This window comes from Lipotes vexillifer, unplaced genomic scaffold (assembly GCF_000442215.2).
Source record: "Lipotes vexillifer unplaced genomic scaffold, Lipotes_vexillifer_v1.1 scaffold2030, whole genome shotgun sequence".
Taxonomy (NCBI): Eukaryota; Metazoa; Chordata; class Mammalia; order Artiodactyla; family Lipotidae; genus Lipotes; species Lipotes vexillifer.
The window spans coordinates 1407405-1414917 of record NW_006791849.1 but is presented as its reverse complement, the minus strand read 5'-3'; the positions used below and the strand labels follow the sequence as shown (position 1 = coordinate 1414917).

The following is a 7513-nucleotide window of genomic DNA, read 5'->3' as shown; positions in this document are numbered from 1 at the left end:
CTGCTGAAGACCCGGGCACTTGGCTTCTCCTGACCTCGCTGTGCCCTGCCCACCTGCCAGCCTGGCTCCTTCAGCCCTTTCAGATATTCCAGCCCCTTCCACAAACCCCTACCAGAGATTCAGTCCCAAGTGGGGGTTAGGATCATGGGCTTTGGAGTCTGACTGAGCTGGGTGTGAGTCCCAGCTCCCACATGGTATGGCCTTCACCCTTCTGTGCCTTGATATCTTCATCTGTTAAATGGGCAGTAACACCCCCACCCTGACCTGGGTTGTGAGGATTAAATGAGTTAATATTTGTCAGACACTTAGCAGAGTGCTTGACAGAGTCAGTGCTCAGTAGTCACTGTTACTGTTCATAATAATAATTCTCATATCAGCCAAACAAGGTAATTGTTATCACCTTTTACAAGTGGTAGGACATCTGAATATTACTATAAGTAAAAGGGATTTATCACGTAGACTCAGAGTAAGATGTGCGCCTTCTGGATAGTTTGGCCAAACCTCCCTAATGCATAAATTTCCCTGAGTACGTTTATATCCTCAGAGATAGATGGCCATGTACTTGGATGCCTCTTCTGTCGGGGAGCTCAGTACCTCACAAGGCAACCCATTTTGAGAACTTAGAAAGATTGAGCCTCCTTGAAATTTCTACCTTCTTCCCATCCTGGGCTGCAATCTTTACAGTCCAAAATACATGTACTCCTCTCAACGCAATAGCCAGAAAGATCTTCAGCTGATTGTAGACTGCTCTTGTAGTGTGTCTCCCTGAGTCTGCTCCTCCCTCTTGGCTAAATTCACCCCCATGCACCTCCCCACCTTCAGCCCCAACCATGTCCTGGATCAGGAATTTATCTCCTAATCATCTCTCGAATCAGTTCTTTTCTTCCCCTCTCCAGCACCACCCTGGACCTGGACCAATCACCTCTCCCAGACCCTGCGGCAGCCCCTGAGCAGTCACCACAAGCCCCTTCCCATCTGAGCCAGTCACTCCCTGCGTCGCGGCAGCCAGGGTTTCCTTCTGCTCCTCTGCATGGCCTACAGCCGCTGCCACCCTCATTCTCTGTGCTCCCCGCCCCTGCTCCCTTCACTCTGAGCCCTCATTCCATCCACCTCCATGTCTGTGCCTCCCTTACTCTCCACGACCCCCTTCTCCTGCGGGCTCCCCTCAGTGTCTGTGAACCCCCAGCTCTCTGCTCCCCCTTGCTCTCCATGCCCCTCACTCTTTGCATAACCCTCACGCTCTATTCCCCCTTCCTCTGTCTCCCCTCATTCTTCTTGCTCCTCTTTGCTCCCCATGTGCCCCCAGATCTTCACTCCCCAGAAGGAGAACCAGGCCTCAGAGGGTGTTAAGGGCACTCTCCCGCCCGCCCGCCCCCAGCCATCCTGGGCTGATGCCTTTTCTCTCCCATCTCATTCCTCTGCCTCCTCCTCTGAGGTACTGATTCTGAGAGCCTCTGAACACCCACCTCTCAACTGCCCATCACTCTTCAGTTTCCTACAGAATTCCTGTGGCCTCAGACCCCCCCACCCAATCTCTCAGAACCACCATGCCCCACCCTCCCCAGAGCCCAGGACCCAGCGGTAGAGGGAAGCTGTGTCAAAGTGTGTTTCACGGAAGCCTAGTTTCTAAGTTTATTCTCTGATGAAAAAGCTCCGTGACCAAATGCATTTGGGAAAACACTGGGCTAAGCTGAGTTGACGAGCATTTTCTTCTGCAGCTCTCGTCAGAGCATCCAGTGTGCTAGTAGATTTTGTACAATCCATGGAGAAGGCAGGTGGGTACAGGCTTGATCACAGGTCCCTCCCTCTTCACACCGGGGGGACTGTGCAGCACACTTTGAGAAACACTGGTCTCTGGTTGCAGTTCTGAGCCCTGGAATGAGAGCATGCTGGCCGCAGATACCACCTCCATCAATAACTAGTTCTTTCATCTTGGCCAAGTGACTTGGCTTCCCTGAACCTCAGTTTCTTCCCCTGTAAAATGGGAGCAATAACAGTGCTCACGTCTCAGAGCTCTATGCAGACATTCCAAAGATAAGGCACTGAACACAGAATAAAGGTTCAGTTTCTGGAAACTCTGACTGTTCATTGTGAAGAGCTTGGCACAGAGCTGTTCTCAGTAGCCAGTAGATGTTGTCACTGCTGTCTCAGACAGTCATGGAAGCACAGCCTCGGGGGGGCCCCAAACTTGCCATTTTTCAACCACCTGACAGACAAATGCTAGGCAGCTAGAGCAGGCTTTTGCGTCTCCTCTGGCTTAACCGGTTCTACACCTGTTAACTTTCATACTCAGGGGACCAAACACATTTTCACCCCTTATATTACTTCGGGTAGTGTGAATGCCGCCTGCTTCATCAGACGCTGAGCTATTTCTGATGGTGACCTTCTTGGTGTCTGTAGCTGGCCGCCACCTCCTCCTCCTCCTCTCCCTCCCCCAGATGGCCTTCAAAGATCTGCCTGTCACAAGCCAAATCTGTCATTCTGGACCCTTTTCTCCTGCCCTTCTGCACTGTAGGACCCAGCCATGAGGCAGAAACACATGGCCTTTTATTTAGGCCGAGCTCACCTCTTCTGGGCACATGGGTGACATACATTAGAGCTGCAGCTCTTGGAAAAGACATCCTGTATGGTTGGAAGAAGAATTATTTGCTTTATTAGAAACCTTTTTTCCAACTTCCATGGGTCTCTTTACCACATGTTAGCCCATTCCTCCCCCAACAGCTTCTTAGGCAGATGGAGAGTATTATTCCCACATGATGGATGAACAAACTGAGGCCAAGAGATGCTTCATGACATTGGGCCCAGCACTGGATCAGGCCCTGATGCCATCAGGCCTGGCCTTTTAGAAATAGACAGGGTCATCGCTCTAAAACAAGACTGAACGAGGCAGGACATCCAAATGACTACTGTCTTCAAGAGTCATATTTACTATGGGAGGCCCTAAACTTGAACTAATTCAGACCTAGTGCCATTCCAGGATGTTTTTTGATCTCTGCTTTTGAAAATATTGTCCAGCCATTAGGTGAACCTCTAAAGCAGGGATCAGCAAATGTTTTCTGTTAAGGGCCAGAGAGAGTAAATGTTTTCAGCTTTGCAGCCAGAGTGTCTGTGACAACTATGCAACTCCACCATTATAGCATGAAAGCAGCCATAGACAATACATAAAAGAATGATTGTAGCTGTGTTCCAATAAAACTTTATTTAAACATACAGATGAAGGGCCACATTTGGCCCAAGGGCCATAGTTTCCTAACCTTTGATCTAGGACAGCGCTGTCCAGTAGAAATAGAATGCAAACGACATAAGTAATTTAAATTTTTCTAGTAGCTGCGTTATAAAAAGTAAAATGAGGGGCTTCCCTGGTGGCGCAGTGGTTGAGAGTCCGCCTGCCGATGCAGGGGACACGGGTTCGTGCCCCGGTCCGGGAAGATCCCACATGCCACGGAGCGGCTGGGCCCGTGAGCCATGGCCGCTGAGCCTGCGCGTCCGGAGCCTGTGCTCCGCAACGGGAGAGGCCACAACAGTGAGAGGCCCGCGTATCGCAAAAAAAAAAAAAAAAAAGTAAAATGAAATAGGTTAGTTTAATTTTAATAATATATTTTATTGAACCCAATATGTCCACAATATTATCATTTCAACATGAAATCAATATAAAAATTATTGAGATATTTTACATTCCTTTTTGCTTCCTAAGACTTAGAAATCCCATATTTTACACGTACAGCCTATCTGAATTTGAATAGTCACGTTTCAAGTGCTCACTGGCCACATGGGCTAGTGCTTACTGTTTTGGACAGCACAGCTTTAATGGGGCGGGCTGACATTATAAGGAGACAGTCGTACACATAATCAATACACAACTGATAAGCACCATGAATGGATAGTAGAGGGTGCTATGCATAGGGACCGGGAAACAATAAAGGGATCTTCTGTGACTTGCCCTCACCTCTGCCCTGATTTCCTTTTTGGGAGTCAATAGCAGGGCTTCCCTGGTGGTCCAGTGGTAAGGAATCCACCTTCCAATGCAGGGGATGTGGGTTCGATCCCTGGTCGGGAGCTAAGATCCCACATACCACGGGGCAACTAAACCAGCGCACCACAACTACTGAGCTCGAGCGCCTCAACAAGAGAGCCCGCATGCTGCAAACTACAGAGAGAAAACCCACATGCCACAACTAGAGACAAACCTGAGTACCGCAACAAAGAACCCGTGCCTCAACAAAAGATCCCACATGCCTCAACGAAGACCCCACGTTCTGCAACTAAGACGCAACACAGCAAAAAAAAGAAAGAAAGAAAAGAAATAAATCAGAAGTCAATAGAACATTCTTACGCCTATCGTAAACTCCAGCTACCACACATGCTTAGCATGGACGACTATAAAATGAAGCATTCAGACTTTGTGCTGGCTCATCTTTGATAATTCTGCATCTAGGGATCGGGAGATGAATTGCTTTTGTTTCTCATGGCTTTTCTTGGACCTCAGGTCAGCAGCATAGCAGCCCCTGACCTGGTACAGCCATAGATAGCAAATCAAGGCATCAGCATCCAGATGGGGTCCGAGTGATTGTTCCCACTGGCTGGGATGGTTTTTCTATCCAGGAGAGAGGCGCCCCCATCTGGATTCAGAACAGTAATTTCAACTCCCAGACCTGGTGTGAATCTCACTCTGCCATTTACTTACTGAGTGACCTTGGGCAAGTTTCTTAACCTCGCTGAGTCTTAGTTTCCTCATCTGTACAATGGGGATAATGACAGCAGCTACCTTAAGTGATTGGTGTATGGAGAGGGATGATTATGAATAGAAAGTATCTGGTACATGGTAAACTCTGAATATTACATTATTATTATTATTAGTGCATCAAGGATGTCCCCCCCAAACTCTGAATTAATTGCCCCCTCCTCACGTTAATCTGGAGACTCCAGTGTTTGCATCACCTCCTCCTGTGCTACGGTTCCTCTTTGGCATTGCTGTGTCTCCCACTCAGCTGTGAGTCCCCAGAACAGGAACTGTGTTTTGTACATCTTAGCAAGAATAAAAATCTTCCCTTTGCCTAGATTCTAGAACATTATTTCTGTCCATCACCATCTTCCCCTTCTGGGAGATAATTCCTGATGTTCCTTCCACCCATCAAACTGGGTCAGTCTCCCCCCACTTACACACTCTTAAGCCCCCCTGTGCTTTTCCTTTGAAGCGTTTAGCACATGTAATTAATGAATTATCTGGGGAATCTGCCTTTTTTTTTTTTTTTTTTTTTTTTGGTGGTACGCGGGCCTCTTACTGTTGTGGCCTCTCCCGTTGCGGAGCACAGGCTCGGGACACACAGGCTCAGCGGCCATGGCTCACAGGCCCAGCCGCTCAGCGGTATGTGGGATCTTCGCAGACCGGGGCACGAACCCGTGTCCCCTGCATCGGCAGGCGGACTCTCAACCACTGCGCCATCAGGGAAGCCCTGGGGAATCTGCTTTAATGTCCGTCTCCCCACTGGACTGCGAGTCTTCTAAGGGTGGGGCTTGAGGCTGCATTATTCATCGCTGAGTTCTCAGCTTACAGGTCATGGCACATAGCAGGTGCTCAGGAAATGTTTGTTGAATGTATTAGAGACTGTCATTCACTCTGGAAGGTAAGCGACCAGAGATTGCTCTCAGAATAACAACGAGAGAGCTTAAAGAGCTTTTGTAACTGACCTTTTTAAAATCACTTGCTCAACATCCACCATATATTTCTCTCCACCTCTCTTAAATAAAAATTCTCTGTGGACCTTGTAAAACCTTCAAGCCATGCTGTCCAGTAGAAATATAATGTGATCCACACATGCACTTTTACATTTTGTAGTACCTACATTTTAAAAAGTAAAAGAAAACAGGTGAAATGAATTTTAATAATATATTTTATTTAACCCAGAATACCCAAAATTTTATCACTTCAACATGTAATCAACATAAGAAGAGCTGATGAGCTATTGTACATTCTCTTTTTTTGAACTAAGTCTTTGAAATCCGGTGCATATTTGCACTCACAGCACATCTGGATTTGGACTTGCCACGTTTCAAGTGCTTAGTACCCACATGAGGCTCATGGCTGCCATACTGGAGCTGCAGAGAAACAGCTATGGTTTTCAAATTCTTCTTCCCAGAGTGCCCTGCTGTGTGTGGAGGTGAGGCTTTTCTCAGGTGGTCTTCATAGGACACCAGAGATGAGCACAGCTGAAGTTTATCATCCAGCACTGGGCAGAACCTGTCCCCATAACAGGCAAGAAGGAAGGAAGGGGTTGATCATACCAAGAGGTGACATGTCTATGGGGCTTAATGCATGCTAGGAGTTTTGCAAAGGGCGTTACATTGTGTTAAGTCATTTGATCCTCTAGCGACGCTTTGAGGGAGGCTATCATATTATTATCCCCGTTTTACAGGTGGGGAAGTAGAGGCACAGGGATTGAAGTGACCCACCTGTTCAAGGACACACAGATAATAAGTGGTGGAGCTGGGATTTGAACCCAGGCAGCCTGGCTCCAGGACCTATACCTCGGCTGATCACCTCTGTGAGCAGACTGTCTCAGAATTGGGCCCTGCCATTTCTCTACAATGGTGTCACAGACAGGATCTAGAGTCAGTGCTACCCACTTGGATTTGTTCATTCAACAAATTATGTTGAGCCCCTTCTGTGCACCAGACCACACGCTCACAGAGCTTACTTTGAGGGGAGGAATTCAATAACAGACACTTCCCCAAATGGCGTTACTGGGATTCATAGGAAAAGCCCAGCTCTGAAAGAGGGTGTTGACAAGTAGATACTCTGATAGAGTCATCATTTAGCAAGTTGGCGCCAGAGGGAGAGGTATTTCAGTGCCAAGGGGAATAAAGCTCTGTTCCAGTCCAAAGGGGGACGCCAGCCCAGTGTGTCCTCGAGGAGGTAGGGATGGTGACCTGTGGGTGCCAGGAGCTTGGTCCAGCAGTATGCCAGGAAGGCCCAGGACTAATGCCAAGGGGAGTGGTCAAGAAGAGCCAGCATCAAGGTAGTTGTGAGGCCGGAGCTCAGAATTCACAGCCAGGAGTGGAGGGATGAGATGGTGCTGAGCCCCAGAGACACATCTTACGGAGTCTCACTGGCAGAACAATAAAAGTCTGTGAGCAAGAGAACGAATGCACGAAAGTAGCTCCTCACTACTGGTCATACAGTCATTTGGTGTATTCATCAATCAAGAGCACCTTTGGTATGCCAGGAACTGTTTCACAAGTTGTCACTCTTGACATTTGTTGAAACTGGTATCTTACTAGAGATTCAACAATTTCTCTTTAATTTTCAGTGGCAAGACATATTCCCCAGATGTGTCCCACTTTCCTACAAAACGTGTCATATTTGAACCTCTGACATTAATAACAGGAATAATAGTAACAGCTGTTAATAACCTACTGTTGTGCCAGGCCCTGTACTAAGCACAGCTTCTTTTAATCCTCACAACAGGCCTAAGAGGTAGTTTCTATTATTTACCCCCCCCCTTTTTTTCTTTTT

The 7513-nt window shown here is 47.7% G+C and overlaps 1 protein-coding gene across 1 annotated transcript in view; it reads left to right on the top strand.

Annotated features, from left to right (window-relative positions):
* CUX2 (cut like homeobox 2) overlaps nt 1-7513 on the top strand; it is a 266751-nt gene that overhangs the window by 199248 nt on the left and 59990 nt on the right. The window lies entirely within an intron of this gene.